Source organism: Schistocerca cancellata, chromosome 2, assembly GCF_023864275.1.
Source record: "Schistocerca cancellata isolate TAMUIC-IGC-003103 chromosome 2, iqSchCanc2.1, whole genome shotgun sequence".
NCBI classification, from domain to species: Eukaryota; Metazoa; Arthropoda; class Insecta; order Orthoptera; family Acrididae; genus Schistocerca; species Schistocerca cancellata.
The window spans coordinates 1,101,277,551-1,101,291,932 of NC_064627.1; positions in this window are offsets into that span (position 1 = coordinate 1,101,277,551).

Consider the following 14,382-nt stretch of genomic DNA (forward strand, 5'->3'; position numbering starts at 1 on the left):
ATGACTGAACTATACTGTTCCGAGAGATTCAGATCCTCGAAAGAGGAGATACGAATTCGAATCACAGTCCAGCACCAAATTTTTAAACGTCTCTAGTTCAATCAAGTACAAGTAAAATAAGAGCCCTGTCCCTTTAAATGGCTATCGGTTCATCAAATAAAATAAAATTTTCTAATGTAAGTAAGTTTACTGGCGACTGTATTTCTGTTTACCATGACTTCCGCTTTGTCATTTCCCAACGAAAACTGGCTCTGCTCAGTTGGTTATGAAGGAACGTGATGTTTAATGCGGATTCTGGATTATAACGTCTTTCTCTTGAGGTTACCAGAGGTAAAATAAATCTGTTTGTGCCTCTTAAAAGTAAATGCCTGAACCCACGCATTGCACCTGTGATAGCTCGTTCCACCAGACCATTGTGGCCACATTACCCAGCCCCAGGAGTGTGCTGTAACGGATGATGTGCTTAGCTTACAAAATTAGTCACGGTGGAAAAAATGCGAGTCTATTAAATGGTCAAGTAGAAGCAAGCTTCTGACGCAGAGATTATGCTATTCTCATATCAGCAGGATGTAAAGACTCTTCTAGGCATCATAGGCTGGATGTGAAGCCATTTTGATTTTTCACAAATTCAGCAAATTTCTTAGTTCGAGAAAATCCACTGTGAAGTGTGAAGTTGCCGGATAATTCGATTATTACTGTTATTACTAATATCATTTTATTCATACTGCTGCTGTAACACAAGTGCTTGAACATCATTTAGTGCCTTTTGGTCACTATAGAAGTAGTTTCTCAAGAACAGGTTCTTTCCCTGTCTACGGAATCCTTTTCATGTTAATATGAAACACCAGCAATTACTCGTAGATTACATTAAAACTAAAGTAATTGACGAAGACGTTACTTGGTAACAAAAACGCACTGCCTTTCTTCATTTACTTTCGCCTAGAAATGGCTATCGAGTACTGACAAACCAAAAGGCAAGAGATCTTACTGCCTTCCGATATACGTTGCTGTTAGTTCTTCCACATGATTTGGTCGACATGACCTGTTTCAAGTAGTGTATGATAGACAGTGTTTTAGAAAATCTATTGTTTCCCTTTGCAATAAACAGAAGTATTTTCATTCTAAGCTGTCCAAGTACAAAATTTTCGCAATATTAGTGCAAATTTAATATTCGCTTCTATAATGTATAAAAGTATTTCACAGTCGCAAAACTCGCATCCGAAACGTTGACCTTACACTTAGTCGCTGACCATAAATTCTAGCTCAGAGTGACACCAGTTTAAATAACCTAATGTAGCGAAGACTGTTTGCCAGTGCTCTTTCTCACCGGAAAATACGCAATTGACTCATTTGGCTCCATAAGTACACTGTAACAGTAATTTCTGTGTGAAATTTGTCAGTAAGCTTTCGCCTTCCAACCGGCAAAATACGGAAGAGTACGGCCGGTAAACAATTCACAAACCGCGATTTAGTGCCGATAAGACGATTTCTTTAAACATTGTCGAAGCTGAGGGAATTTAGTTTCTGCTTAAATCGTCTTAAGCAGCAACGTTCACAGATATCTCAAATAGGAAAAAGCTGAATATCCAGGTACGAAGGTTGTAAAACAAACTTCCCACAGTTTGTGTCAGGTTGATCTTTTCGTCTGATAACACTGCTTAAGTATTTTGTCTAAGAGGTATCACAAGTAGTATCCCTGTAGCTGTGGGAATCATTGGTTGAAAACGAATTTAACACCAATGGGTACAGTGCTGCTATATTTTCAAAATTATTATCAACCTAAGTCTGAGTTCATCCACAAACTGAGGCGTATTTATAATATTGAAGCTAGACTGTGTATCCTTGTCTTTCTTGAGTGGTCATTGGAAGGCGTTTACACACACGTATACAATACTATGAATACTTCGAACGCTATGGTTAACGTTGCTCTCATAAACTACTTTTTTTTTTTAATTCTTCTGGGTCTTAAGCGTGCAATATGTGTTGTAGATACAGCCTCAGACCAATAAAATTGACCGCCGAGTCGTTCACGTAAGGTGGACAATACAGTCATGCTCCTCTCAGAATTCTATGTCTGGCAATATGCTCGATCTAGAAACATGTAGACTGCGGCACTTCCCAGAGGAAGTCTTGACTCCAGTTTTACTACATTACTCTCGACTACAACCGTAGTCTTGAGGTTAAACGCGAGACCAGCTAATATGATATTGTAGATTCGCTTGAATTACACTCATAGCTTCAGCACCGAGAGGAAAGGGGTGATAAAAATGTTGTCGATATGTGCTTTCGGTCGCCAGACGTCATATTAGCTGGTCTCGCGTTTTACCTCAAAAAAATGGTTCAAATGGCTCTGAGCACTATGGGACTCAACATGTTAGGTCATAAGTCCCCGAGAACTTAGAACTACTTAAACCTAACTAACCTAAGTACATCACACACATCCATGCCCGAGGCAGGATTCGAACCTGCGACCGTAGCAGTCCCGCGGTTCCGGACCGCAGCGCCAGAACCGCTAGACCACCGCGGCCGGCGTTTTACCTCAAGACTACGGTCGTGTTCCATCAGCGGTATGAATAAAATGATATTAATAATAACAGTAATAATCGAATTATCCGGCAACTTCACACTTCACAGTGGATTTTCTCGAACTAAGAAATTTGCTGAATTTGTGAAAAATCAAAATGGCTTCGCATCCAGCCTATGATGCCTAGAAGAGTCTTTACATCCTGCTGATATGAGAATAGCATAATCTCTGCGTCAAAAGCTTGCTTCTACTTGACCATTTAATAGACTCGCATTTTTTCCACCGTGACTAATTTTGTAAGCTAAGCACATCATCCGTTACAGCACACTCCTGGGGCTGGGTAATGTGGCCACAATGGTCTGGTGGAACGAGCTATCACAGGTGCAATGCGTGGGTTCAGGCATTTACTTTTAAGAGGCACAAACAGATTTATTTTACCTCTGGTAACCTCAAGAGAAAGACGTTATAATCCAGAATCCGCATTAAACATCACGTTCCTTCATTACCAACTGGGCAGAGCCGGTTTACGTTGGGAAATGACACAGCGGAAGTCATGGTAAAAAGAAATACAGTCGCCAGTAAGCTTACTTACATTAGAAAATTTTGTTTTATTTGATGAACCGATAGCCATTTAAAGGGACAGGGCTCTTATTTTACTTGTACTTGATTGAACTAGAGACGTTTAAAAATTTGGTGCTGGACTGTGATTCGAATTCGTATCTCCTCTTTCGAGGATCTGAATCTCTCGGAACAGTATAGTTCAGTCATTTCGTTCCTTTTCCCAAGACTGCAATCTTCTCTAGGTCTCCTCCAAAGGTAGGTATGTGGGTCTGAAACCTGATCCAGTACAAAAATATTCATAATTTCATTTCTAGCTTTATCAAGTGCACACCCACCTGCTAGTGAAAATTAACGCGCAATTTCAATGTCTGTTCATGTGTTGCCAACAATCGCAACAGGTATCGTTATTTCTGGTCAAACAAGCACACATCTTACTGTTCATGAGTAAGCAACTGATACTTAAGCTATATTCGTGGATGCACGGTAGGTGTGCAGTTCGATTGTCGCTTAGGCACAAAAGTTTGTATCCTTATTTTAGATTCAGACACCTAGCGGATCGTAAGAAAAACCGATACGTAACATTTGATTTTTCTTAGTTAACAATCGGATTACGTGTTGGGTTCGTATCTCCGTCACAGAACTTCACATCATGCACTTCATCTTTAAATGCATGCACACTTTGTTACTTCAGAATGGAGGTATATCAGGCATCTTTCGTGGTTAGATAACAGGGATGAAAGGGTCCTGATAGGAGTCACGGTTTATTACAAAAATTGTTGTCTTTTATTTTCAAGTTTAGATTTGGTTACTGGTATTGGCAAAACTTACGGTAATTCATGACTCTTCATGGCTAATCATCAATATGATGTGATTAGATTAGATTAGATTACATTAGATTAACTCTTGTTCCATGATCATGAATACGACATTTCGTAATGATGTGGAATGTGTCATTTTAATGAAAGATTTCTTTAAATACCATGATTCAATTTCTTCACAACAATTCTTACACTCTCTCTCATTGCTTTTTATTTCTCTCTCTCTCTCTCTCTCTCTCTCTCTCTCTCTCTCTCTCTCTCTCTCTCACACACACACACACACACACACACACACACATTCTTTTTTATTTTTATTTGTATGTTGTGCTCGACTATCGGCGAGGCACGAAAACGCCTGTGAATGACTTTCTTAGTTTTGAGTGCACTTACGAAAGAAATATAAAAACAACAATGAGAGTTACTGATTTATGATGCTCAGTTTGCAGTCAGTTCTGAGTATTATTAGTAACTACGCTCCTGTCCCTAAACCTAGTTATAGAAAGCGAATCAGACGCATTACGTATTCCAGGCCGTAGCAGCCGCGACTTGGAGACACCAGCTATGGTCACTTCCCAGACCGCTGTAGGATCACGTCGGTTCGTCTTCTTCCTGCTGGTACTGTAACTGAGATTTGGCAACAAGTCAACGTATGTTTGGCAACTCTGTGATCGACGAGTTACTTCCTGGTGTGCACGGAATTAAGCCTCAAAGTTCACTTGATTTTACCTGTCATTTCCATTGAATAATCTGAGTTATTATAGCTTGAAGGGTAACAAAAGATTGAAAATTTACGGTTTTCAGCCCAAGAAAGTCATTGCAGGTGGAAATCGCAACTAATCTCGACCTTTAAATAGCGGTTAACGAGTTCTAGTTACTATTGCCGTCGTAATAGGAAGCTGAGACCCATACCTCCTCGCCAGCTCTGTGGTAACGTGCCGACCTGTAAAGCAGCGTGTGTTACGGTTTGCAGTTCCAGTCTCACTGACTCAAACGTTTTTATCCCTTCTGTGAAAGAGCTACAAGCAGTCAGATCAAACATCAATAAGGAAATCGTAAGAAAATGCTTTCAGCTCATAGTGCAATGTTGAAAAACTTACAATGCTGCACAACAGGTAACGCCTCTTTCCACTGCTGACAAGCGAATTTTGGGTTTCTAGGAATACGTAACTATATTTATGAAATGCCACATTTGCATACCTCTTGAGTATGACACAGCATACCAATTAAACAAAGACCCAATCAAAATCTAAGTGAGTAGTATTTTACTAATTTGTGTCGATAGAGGCATGCTCGTGTACAGATACTTTCGTCGTAAGGTTATCATCGTTAGTTTTATTTCATTTCTTATAATACAGTGCACAATTTTCGTAAGGTTTCCTTTAGTGTTGTTAAAACAATAGTAAACATGAGAGAGAAATTAATCATCAACGATATATGCGAATTCTCTGATGTTACCTATGACAATCTGACAATGCACATGCAGTTTATTGATTACATGCATGTAGAAAATTTGTTCTGAGTTAAAGCTGTCAATCAAAGTTTGAAGAAGAATAAAATATCACTACCACACGACGGCTAATGTAGAAAATACTTTTCTGACATATTATGGCACGATGCGCTCTCCCTGCACATCTTCGAGATGCATCTGCTGCCTGCTGTCTATTAAACCTGAATAGAAAAAAATGTCACAGTAGTTAGTCCTTTTTCCACATGCGACTACTTTGGGTTGAGAAGTGAAGGGAATTATGTTCAAAGTTCCATTAGATTGATAACTTCAGCAGAGAGCAGAATTGCGTTTTAAAAAATGTAGCACTGAATGTATTCGAACTCGCGACATCTTATCTATGTTACAAGCTGACACGTAGCTACAACAGCTCCAGAGCTCGGCAACTATTCCTCCAGAACTTTTGGATTCCACAGCACTGTGAGATTATGCATATGGCCAGGTCTTGACTTCTGAGGGACAAACAGTTACAGCTTTTCTTTTGGACTAAACGACGTTTTCTAGTAACAGATAGCGCAATAGAATAGCTCGAGTGGAAAGGAACACTTCCTATTTAAACTTCTGCATCCTACAATGTTGGCAGTTGTGTGTAGGTGGCAGTAACGTGATTTTATTTCTGTGATTACAAAATAGTCGAATGTATGCACTGGTAGCCTAGGCAGCTAGTTCATGGTGATTCGGTCAACCAAGTAAATGAATTTACTGAACATGCTGCAAATTACTACAGGGAGCCTGTGTGTCAGAATTCTCATCCAGTGTGGCGCAACTGCGTTACGATAGAAAAATTACTCGCAGAGAAGAGGATTTCGTGGTCTGTTGGACGGATGGTAGGTTGTTATACCTATGGTCTGGGTTCGATTCCCACTTCTGTCAATGATTTTAGATAGGGAGAGACAGATTCCATTCTCTCCTGGCTACACCAAGTGAAGGAGATATAATGGCTGCGTGGTCTGAAAATTCACATTAAAGATGATATTCCTTCTTTACCAAGTAGACGGTAGGTTGAACCACAATAAAGTCTGGAGTGGTGACATGTAGAAACTCTATCACCAGTAACCTTTCTTATACCAGTTATTTATTTCAAGTGACGACACAAACGCTATGTATGGTCACAGGACACTTATTCCATCTTTTATTTGGGCTTCTGTATGTCGATAAAATTGGTTCTGAACTGGGAATGCAACTCAGACCGCCCTTAACGCGGAATTTGATCCCTTCGTGGCAATACAGCTCGGCTACAATTTGTTGTTTGTTCAAAACTGCAGATTCCTCAACACCTTCACATATTGTGCGTGAATGGGATCGAATCCTGGCCCGGCACTAAAGATTTAATTATGTATTATCAAGCTCTAGCATGAGAACACCTATCTGCTGGTGGATAATAATTTTGATTTTTAATGTATTTTCATTCGCTGTCAACACTAACGATATCTGACGTTTTTAACTCCCAGTGAGACACAGAACTATTTGCGAGATGACTGTAAGTTCAAGATGCTATTCTGAGCAGCTGGTGGAGAAAAATTCGGTAGCTGACGTCTCTTTGTGTGTAGTCAACAACGATATGTGTGGGGCCCTATTCCCAGTGAGCGCTGAACTCTTCGTCATATTATTTCAGTTCAAACATGCTCACATGTCACTGCTGGTGCAACAAACCCATATTTAACGTTAGTTTTCTCTAGAATATAACAGCGATAGGTGCCGGGTTGGAGTCCTGGGAAGGAAAAAATTAATGTTTCGTCTCGTCATTTCAGTTAAAACATCTAGTTACTGCCGCGAAATTCCGATATGTCACATTTGACTGTGCTTCGATAGCAATCCGATTAGGTTCCGGGTTCGAATCCGTGTCCAACACACAGCTTTACCTCACGGCATTTCAAGTAAGTTACTTGTGAAGAAGCAATATTTAACATCTCTCGTAGTTCGTTAACAGGGACAATAGATGCTGGGTAGGAATTCGCGTCTGTTAAAAATGTTTGCGTTATGCAATTTAAAGTTGATATTTGCTAACTGATACTGTCTAAAATCGAGGTATATCACTCTCTGTATGCCTAATCAGGAATGACTGTTAGTTTCCGTCAGTCACGAAATCTTTGCTTAGTCTGCATGAGCTGGGTTTGAATCCATATGCAGAACAAGACGGTTCGTCGTGTCATTTAATGTTCATACATATTCTCAACTAGCTGCTCGTGAATAACTTAAATTTTTAATGTCATTTTGTGTTAAATAGTTCAAATGGTTCAAATGGCTCTGAGCACTATGGGACTTAACTTCTAAGGTCATCAGTCCCCTAGAACTTAGAACTACTTAAACCTAACTAACCTAAGGACATCACACACATCCATGCCCGAGGCAGGATTCGAACCTGCGACCGTAGCGGTCACGTGGTTCCAGACTGAAGCGCCTAGAACCGCACGGCCACATCGGCCGGCCCCCACCATCTGGTATCAATGCATTACATTATAATCCATTATATATAATCATTTTCATAGTACACTTGATATTATAGATGAGTAGGACACAAGACAGGACATAGATAATGTCCGTTTGACGTCAACAGTCTGTAACATTTTACTTTTTTTTGAATAGGACAATGTTCCTCTCCAATAATTTTTAGAATAGTTACAATAAGCTTACGCTGCAAGAGAATTCGCTTGTATTTTTCAATATGTGGTCTGTTGTCGGTTTGAAGGCCTTCCATAACATCGGCAACGTAGTGCAACTCCACCGAGAGCTGTCTGGAGTAGGGTGGAGATAGCAATGTGAAAGTTGCGAGCTGTCGAAGACGATCTTCATATTCCTAATGCGATTAGGACATCGTATACTCTTGACGACGTTTAGCACCTGTGCGGTCAGTCACCCAATTTCAGAATTCATTTTGAGTAATCCTGCTAAATTCCCAAAATACTGTCTTCTTATATTGATGAGTAATATGGATAGTCGTGACGTTCATGTGCCGTCTACAACGCAAATTTAATGTTACTATCCTAGGAACTAACCTGCAATACGTTTTGTATTTCATAATCGGAACTATCTGCATTAACCGTCATCAGAGCAATGTCAGGGAACAGAATGCAGCAGTGCCTACTTGAGGACCTGCTTGAGTCGTGTTCTAAGGAAAGGGCAGTTGCTGGTTCACATTATATTACACTAGCGAGAAGTACCGACTTTTCCTTTTCTCTGCAAACATCCAGAACTAAATTCAGTAACTAAATGCTAAGAACATATTTGCATTGTGCCAACTCAAAGATCAATAGATATGGATATAGATATAGATTTTTATATTTGAAGCCATTCTCGTTCTGCGTTGGAATAAACATCATTCATTATTTGCTTGTTCTTGTTACGATTGATATTGTCATTCTCTCACTCGCAAGAGTCTTATGCTGATGCTGTATGAATAAATTATGCCATTGGATACAAAGCGGTTTAGTTTTGAGACCTAACCCACGAGGGGGGAAGGCACAGTGGTCTGCTTCAGGAATTCCAAGCAATAAAACACAAAAAACAACCCAGGAAGGGTTCGAACAGCTACTTTCACGCAGAGACATGTATTTGGAATCTGTTCATCGTTACGGGGTCAAACAAGAGGGTAACATTACTGAAACAATGATCGGGCTACTTAGTATATAATAGAGCATACAGATTTCAAGGAGGAAACGTATGAAGACGCAGACTTCCTCGTTATCAATATGTGCGGCATATCTTTCGTGTTAAGGAAAGTAAATTCCCGCTTTACCTCTTCTTACGTGTCAAATGAAATGAATGCCATGAGGAATAGAATATTTGTTGACTGCGTCTCTTCTTGCTTCCATCCTTACCAACATATTTCTTCATTCTCGTGGTAATCATGACATTCTATGTGCATGCTGCAAACGATTACAAGTGGACAAATTCGACATCGAGGTGCAAAGCGTTTGGTATCTTACATTATATTCAATTCGAATAAGCTTCCGGTGTATTTTTACTTCGTTTGTATTTTTAGATGATTATGAACGTTACGGAAATTTATCTCACATGCTTTATGTTGAATGAGAAACATTGAATGATACGTTTTGCTTTCCCTACGGTGAAATGATATAATGTCGGGGTCAACAGCCTTCTTCCACGCCGGAAGCTGAAACTTGTATCATTCTGGATTAATGATAATTGAATGTCTCATATGTATACATAGCCCACAAGGCGACGTCAGAAACCATCAGGGAAGAACGCCGCATAAAAACCAAACGTGCGCGCGCGTCTCCACTCTGAAGAACCGTATCGGAGAATCACGGCAAGCATTTCGCTGAAGAGCTGCCTCGTCAGAGAGCCGAGAAATGGCAGCGTCGTAGCAAGTATTTGTCAACACTCTGATAGTGCATTTACTTCCGGGTGTAGGTCGGCGTTACCTCGCTAAATTCACTTAACATTCGTTTTCCACATCGAAGACTCGTACGATATAATCCACTGCAAGATGACACAATTAGAAAGTATATTTAATTTCTGGACTCCAAGAACGGCGTTCTTCACATAAGTAACACCTGTTTGTGTGTGCATTCGGGAGGACGATGGTGCAATCCCGCGCCCGGCCATCCTGATTTAGGTTTTCAATGATTTCCCTAAATCGCTTCAGGCAAATGCCGGGATGGTTCCTTAGGAAGGGCACGGCCGATTTCCTTCCCCATCCTTCCCTAATCCGAGCTTGTGCTCCGTCTCTAATGACATCGTTGTCGACGGGACGTTAAAACAGTAATCTCCACCTCCTCTGTTTCTGTGTTTAAGGTTGCGTTTTGAGGCTCAGGCAACATCGCAGTGACTATAGTCCGCCCCTGGCCGCCAGTGTGTCGTTAGCTCAGAGGTTCCCTTGTGCGTTGCAGTGCTTGTACTATAAGTTCGAATCACGGTAGAAGCCGCTGACTAAAACCTTTTATTTTCCATTTTAATTAATGGAGTTGCAAACTGCTAGTAAAAATTTCTTATGCGAAATCTGAAGAATGCCTTTAAACATCAATCTTCGTCCGATTTCGACTTAGTAAATTAAGTTAATATCATGGATTTCTGCTTTGCAAATTCCAAGGTGCTTCACTGTAAAATAGGTCCTGAAAAGATTCAAACCGACTGTCAACGATATAAATTTGAGCTTTGTTCGTCATATAGGTCTAACATGTCAGAAGGTTGTTTATGAAGTGCACATGTTCATTAATATAGTTCACATCTTCTAAATTTTTGCAATAGCGTTTAACTGTAGACGTTTTCTAACACCGGCGTTAGCAATTCCTTTCCGTTCTCTGAAACCTTCAAAACGACAAATTTTTCTGGTTTAAATCTGATGACCTTAACTATCACTTCCGATCAACAATAAATACTTCATGAACCCATACATGGAACTCCAAATGTGCAGTGTGCCTGCACTGCTACAGAGCATGCATTGCAAGGTATTCACACAGTTTATCGCATAGACTTACCATAAGGAATGAAACAAGAACTGTAATACACTTTACGCCACAGACGCTCACTCTGGCTTGACGAAAACATCCAAACATTGACCAAAAGTTGCACAAATAATTAAGTTTGAAAGGAAAAGAAACGATGTATGAAGCATTTATAAATTCATCGAATGTAGTGAGGTGGTTTAATTTCGTCCCAGTCTATAAAATTAATTTCGGGCCATACTCAGCTCTTGCCGATTACCCGCCTACTAATCAGGGCGTCTGTCTCCGTTGCTTTTGAGCGTGAATGGAAATTGTAGAAATTTTCTGTGGAGCAACATTTAATAATAAAGCGTTTTAAATCATCAAAAGCGATGAGCGGTAGCAGGCGCTTTCGATAAAGAACGGGGGAGTGCAGCGCCGCTGCTGTCGCCACGGCCGCTGCCAGTAGCCAGCAAATGGATCCCGGAGCTTTGCCGCATACGGCGTCCAGAGGAGGACAGTCTGCAGGAAATCTGCCGCAAAATCGTTACTAGATAAAATTTTGATATCGGTGTGTCACAAAGCGAAATAGATTGAATCTGCGCTACCATTACATTCACGTCTTCAGCATTCAGACAGAAGAGGCTATAAAAATATTTTATGCCAGCTGCTCTCGATCCACGGACATTATGAACAGAAACAACGCACGCCACCGCTAGACCACAGGCGTAATCAGCCTAGAGTCTCTCTATCTTGGGACAAGTTTTCCTTCAGGAAGTGCCGCAGTCTACAGTGTTGCCAGATTGTGCAGATAACCGGACTTAGAGAATTAGCGAGTTGGCCAGTTTCTTTGTCCCATGTCGCGATCGGCGCGGATTTAGCCTCTGAAGCGGCCGGCCGCCGGTCAAGTTTTATGTCAAAGAGTGTACGTTACGAGTATAGAACTCTATTGTAGTGAAACATGAACTGTGGGGAAAAAGGAGCGGAAGAGAATCGAAGCATTTGAGATGTGGTGCTAAAGGCGAATGTTGAAAATTAGGTGGACTGGTAAGTTAAGGAATGAGGAGGTTCCACACAGAATCGGAGAGAAATGTAAAACGAGGAAAGCACTGCCAAGAAGAAGGGACAGGATGATAGGACTTCTGTTAAGACATCAGAGGATGACTTCCATTGTACTAGAGGGAGCTGTAGAGGGCAGAAACTGTAGAGGAAGCCAGAGATTGGAATACATCCATCAAATGATTGAGGTCATAGGTTACAAGTGCTACTCAGGGATGAGATGAAGAGTTTGGCACAGGAGAGGAATTCGTGGCGGGCCGCATAAAACCAGTCATAAGACTAATGACTCAGTAAACATAGGCTGTCTTCGAGGACAACTATTCGATGACACAGATGAGGTGAAATTTACTGTCAAGAAGAGTCTCCAACTGGCATTTATTCAATGAGAACTCGAGATCAGTGTTCAGCAGTAACGAAGATGCTGTGCCTTTAGTGAAGACCATGTTAAGTTTCAAACAATCATTCTACAGTTATGTGACAAAAATCATTGGGAGCGAAGATGCACAACATGGATAGCGGTAGTGTCGTGTACACAATGTGTAAGATGGCACTGCATTGGCGGAGCTGTCATTTGTATCCAGGTAATTCATGTGAAAAATTTCCAACATGAATATGTCCGCACGATGGGAATTTACATACTTTTAACGCGGAATGGTAGCTGGAGGTAGACGTATGGGACATTTCATTTCGGAAATCGTTTGGTAATTCAGTATTCCGAGACCCAAGTCTCAAGGGAGTGCCGAGAATACCAAATTTCAGGCATTACCGCTCACCAGGGACAACGCAGTGTCCGTCGACCTTCATTTAACGACCGAGAGCAGCGTCCTTTGCGTGGAGCTGTCTCTGCTAACAGAAAAGCAACACTGCTCCACATAACCGCGGAAATCAGTGTGGGATTAACGACGCACGTACCTGTTAGAAAAGTGTGGTTAGATTTGTTGTTAAATGGGCTGTGGCATCAGACGACCGACGCGTGTGCCTTTGCTGACAGCACGATATTGCCCGTAATGGGTCTCTGATATCGTGACCATATCGGTTGGATCCGTGGTCTGATCAGATGAGGCTTTATTTCAACTGGTAAGAGCTTCTGGTAGGGTTCGAGTATGGCGCCGATCCCATGAAGCCAAGACCAAGGTTATGAACAAGGCACTATGCAACCAGCGTTTGGTTCCACGATGGTGTGGCCTCTGTCTTCATGGAAAGAAATTGTTCCTCTGGTCCAAAGGAATCGACAATTGACCACAAATGGTTAAATTCGGATACTAGGACACCATTTCGACTTCATGTTCTCAACAATGTTTAACAGTGATAGCGTATGCCTAATGAAATTTTACAGCGCGTAATGGCATTGTTACCGAAGGAAAATAATACCGCCCGCATCTCGTGGTCGTGCGGTAGCGTTCTCGCCTTCCACGCCCGGGTTCCCGGGTTCGATTCCAGGCGGGGTCAGGGATTTTCTCTGCCTCGTGATGGCTGGGTGTTGTGTGCTGTCCTTAGGTTAGTTAGGTTTAAGTAGTTCTAAGTTCTAGGGGATTGATGACCACAGATGTTAAGTCCCATAGTGCTCAGAGCCGTTTGAACCATTTTTGAAAATAAAATGTTCAAATGTGGGTGAATTTGTAAAGGGCCAAACTGCTAAAGTCATCGGTCCCTAGACTTACACACTACTTAGAATAACTTATCCTAAGGACAACACACACACCTAGGCCCGAAGGAGGACTCGAACCTCTGGCGGGACGGGCCGTGCAATCAGTGACATGGCGTCTTTGACCGCGCGGCCACTCCGCGCGGCAATACCCGTTAGTAGGAGGAAACTCTACAACAGACCCTTCTGAAGGACGAATCTATTCTAAACCTAATCTAAATAGTGATGATGGATGGAAATTTAATGCCATCTCTCACCACCCACACAGATGGAATAAGAGGATCACGTAATATTTTTTACACAAAAAACACAGATAATACAAAAAATTACTGTTTATCTAAGAAGGGATAATCAAACGGTAGTCTGCGCACTAGGACAGTGAATGTCCAAAATCTTCAGAAAAGCAATGGTTTGAAATTTAAGCAAATAATGGGTGGTGTGGCAACAGGGGGTCGTCGCGCTCTTCCACAACACAATTCACAAGACAATAAATGAATCAGTAAGCACTGTGCTTGCAGTTACTTATTCTGAAATACTAAATTTTGAAAGCAACACTTAAAATGAAGTTACTAGTTAAATAAATGACTCACTTTTCTTAAACTTCGTTATGTATAAAACGACTTTTAGTAACATCAGTGTAACGTAATGCAAAATTTATAAGCAGACAAGCAATTTATCTTTTATTATCGAAGGATTGGATTGAATTTAAGCAAATAGGCAACTGAGTTTAGTTTTAATATATCAACAAAAAATTCATACCAAGCCTGCAGAAGTCACTCTCTTAGCTAAATACAAAATAAATGAAATTTCGCTTGTGTTGTATCTTTAGTTATTAGCAGTGACATTTTACGTTACTTTAAGTGAATATTCAGAGTCGCAAATTA